Raw genomic sequence first — 4291 nt, forward strand, 5'->3', positions numbered from 1 at the left:
ATGATGCATTAGCATTGCCGGATCCGGAATAACTTTCACACCTCTTTCCATTTCTCAAAATTGATTCCTACGTCACTTTTGCTAGCAGCGATAGTATCCAATTTTCTCTTGGCCAATTACAATCATCAATGCCATCCGTCTGTCGTATGAATCAAATATTGATATAAATAGCATTTGCATTGACGAATAAAATTGTTTCATTCATTGACATCAATACATATAATTATCTGGAAATGAATATTTGAAAACTGATAATTGGAATATATTTATCCATTTAATGGATACAATAAATTAAATATATAATAACGGTAAAATTTGATTTAATGGTAAATTCAAGTATGGGATAAGTTTTTAATAGTATAAAAAAACCAAAAACAATTATTCATTCATCTATCTAATAATAAATTAATTTAAAATTAAATTATTTGGAAAAAATATTTACCAAAAAAATAAAAAATACGAAATAAAATAAAAATCTTCTACCAATTACTAAATATAATAATTTTAAATTGAAATGATCTAAAATAATTTATTAATTAGCTTTTTCAAAAATAAAAATGAAAAAAATAAGAAAAAAGAAAAAATTTGCTTTCTGACTTCACCATTTACTTATGTGAAATAATGAATATTTTAAAATAACATTAGGAATTCAATTTATTTAATTTTTAACTTAAATAATTTCATTCAATATGAATGTATTATAAAAGAGCTGATTTGAAGCCATCTCAAATAATGTCAACTGAATGTCACATCTATGATAAACTTTTTTCTCTCTCTTCTTTTTTTTTCCAATATATAGCACCATTGACTTCCTTTTTTTTCTTTTTTTTTGTTTGTCATCAATTTTATTTCGTTCTATTTCATACTTTATATTATATTATCATACGCTTTTCCTTTTTTAAATTTTATTATACTTTGTTTTTTTTCAATTTTTATAACACGAAATGAATTTATTTAATTTTAATAGGAATTGAATTCATTTAATTTGAATGAATTTTGGTTTTTCGATTTTTTTTCCTCCACTCTTTATTAAGTTTTCAATTATTTTGCAGAAATTAGCATTATTATAAAAGAATAAAAATGGTCAAAAAGTTTTCCAATGTAATGTATACTATTAATATTATCATATAGTAGATACGGACGAGAAAATGAATGGGTGAATTAATTAATTAATTAATTAATTAATGAAGAAAGCCATAATTTTTTTGCTATATCTTCTTACCGATGCAAACAGTAGAAATTGAAATTTGCAATTAATTTAAATTTGTAAAACTCACCAAAATGATTCCATTTTTTAAAAAAAAATATTTCTATTCAAATGATAGCAAATGTACAGCGAAATTTGTATATTTAATTGAGAATTTCACTTTTCTAACACATGCGGTACTTATTTACTAATTTACTTGTTTACTTCAATACTTTTCATTTGATTTAACAGAATGAATTAATAACGCATAACCAATAATTACCGTAAAAAAAATAGGCGAAAGGCAGGGAAATAATTTATAAAAGAATTCAAAAATACACTATGAATGAATTTTTGAAAGAGAAATTGACCTAAAAGTGCCTAGTTAAAAAATCCTTAATAAGCCAAGTAAAAAAAAAAGACATCGTTATAGATTTATTAAAAGCCTAGTAAAGGTAAATTTTTGCAAATTTGATATTATTATTTAATATTTCATTTTTTTTTCCTTTTTTGTTTTTTTGGAATATAAATGAATTTTGAAAATTCAAACTTTTAAATTTTATGTAAAATTTTAAATGGAAAATCAATTTCTTTTTACTTTGTAAAATAAAAATAAAAAAAAAATAATGAAAATATGAAAAGGCAGAATTGTTGGTTAAAAATATTGCGCAAAATATAATTAGCTAAGGAATGAAAAAACAAATATATTTTGCATCATGTCATGTCACTTTACATAATGTCACGTAATGGTTATGACAAAAGATGAAATAACAATTGCTTTTTTAAATGTCACATAACAATAATTACAATAAATACATGAAAATCTGTTTTATGAAGCTAATAAATTTAATTAATTTCAGTTTGTTTAATCAAAGTTTCGAAGTTTTTTTTTAATTTTATTATTCGAAAACAATGAAATTAGTTGGGAAGAATGATGTAAACGAAATGTGAATAAACGGTGTAATGATTGTTTCAATGAATTTGATAATCAAATAATTAAATAAGAGAAGTATATGAGTAAGTGAGCATTCAAATGTGAATGCTAAGCAAATAAGCAGCTAAGCAAATAAGCAAATTGATTATTGCTACAACAGTAATAAGCTAAACACACTTTTAGAAAGGTTTATAAGTAGCAAAAAAGAAATTGATTAAAAATGGATGATAACATATCGATGAATATCAATAAATTACTATCAAGCAATCATTCACTCAATCAATTAATCAATCAATCAACCAATCAGTCAATCAATCAATCGATCAAACCATCAATCGATATCAATCAAATAACGTGAAAATTACTATAAAATGTGTAATAATTTACATATTACAATTTTTGCAGTCGAATTTTTGAAAATGAAAAATATTCTGTATAATATTATACACCAATCAAAAATAAATAAATAAATAAACCTGAAAATCAAACTAAAATTTACTTTATATTATAAAGTTACTTTGTAAATAATTTTAAATTGATAACTTATCGTCAGGATTTAATCAGTAATGTTTAATCAGTTTTGTATTCAAATATGCTTGGAATTTGCGATGATTCATAATAAATTTTTTAAAGCTAATAGGAGGAAAAAAAAAAGGACAAAGTGATTGGTAAGTTTTCAAAGCTGATAAATTATCATTTTGATAAGTGATTGATAAGTTTTCAAAGTTGATATAAATTATCATTTTATTGTCTCAATCGATTATTATTATTATTATTACTATTATTATACATTCAGTATTTTTTGCTTTTTTTTTATGCTTTTAATTTTTTGTGAAAAATTTTTGAGTTGAAAAAAAAAGAGAAGCTTTTTTTTCAAATTTCAAATTTGTTCATTCTTTTTTTGATAAACAAAAAAAAGAATAATTTCCTTTTTTTTTTTCTAGCTTAGTAAGATTTTTATAGAAAAATTCTTTCATGTAAACAACTAAAAAAAAAAAGAAACTTCAAAAGTAAAACATAAAATAAAAAGTAAAACATAAAACGGAAAAAAAACTTCAAAAGTAAAACATAAAATTTATTCTCAATTTAAAATCAAAAATGAATCACAATTATTTTATGAATCACCAGAATCAATTGGACGAATAGTAATTTCATTTTAAATTTTAACAAGAAAAAAAAAAAATTTCTTGGCTTTTGGCCTATATATACACATAGGAAATCAATTCTTCTCGCATTGTGTTAAAAATGTTTGCTTGTGAATCTGGGAGACATCGATACATTTATGCTAGGCTAGTTAGTATGTGGCCACATTTTTCACTTGGCTTCCGATTCCTTTTTCCAAACATTTCCTGTCCAATCTATAGTTTCACAACTATTTGCTTCCAAATTTTCATTTATAAAATAGCTTTTATTAAATGTTTAAAATTTACGAAATTGAAGAAAGAAAAAAGAGAAATATTAAAAAAAAAAAATGAAAGAGAAATGTTTTAATAGGAAAGAAAAAAAAAATTACTAAAATTATTACAATATATATTATTTTGAAGTAACAGTGAATGAATAATGAATTGAAAAAGCTTAAAATTATAATTATTCATTTAATTTATTTCTAATTCATTTTTTAGAAATACAATTGTTTTTTAATTATTTAAAAAAAAATTTTTTTTATTTACAAAACAAAAAGGAAAGGATAAAATATCAAATTTAAACAAAAATAGACTAAAAAGAATTGAAAAATATCTCTCGAAAGCAATTTTTTTTGCACTTTATTTCATTGTTAAACGATGACAATTTGAGGAATGAAAAATGAAAAATTAAAGTGTGAATGATGAAAGTTTTTCATTTAACAAATTTAAACAAATAGCTAAAATTATACGTTACAGATTTTAAATCGTTGTTATATATTATAAAAAACTATCATTATTTTTACTATTAATAATAAATTAAAATGGATTTAAATATTGTTGTTATTATCATTATTAATATCAATATTTTATCATTATTATTGTTATTATTATTACTATTATTATTATTATTATTATTATTATTATTATTATTATTATTATTATTATTATTATTATTATTATTATTATTATTATTATTATTATTATTATTATTATTATTATTATTATTATTATTATTATTATTATTATTATTATTATTATTATTATTAT

This window comes from Loa loa, assembly GCF_000183805.2.
Source record: "Loa loa unplaced genomic scaffold supercont3.183, whole genome shotgun sequence".
NCBI lineage: Eukaryota > Metazoa > Nematoda > Chromadorea > Rhabditida > Onchocercidae > Loa > Loa loa.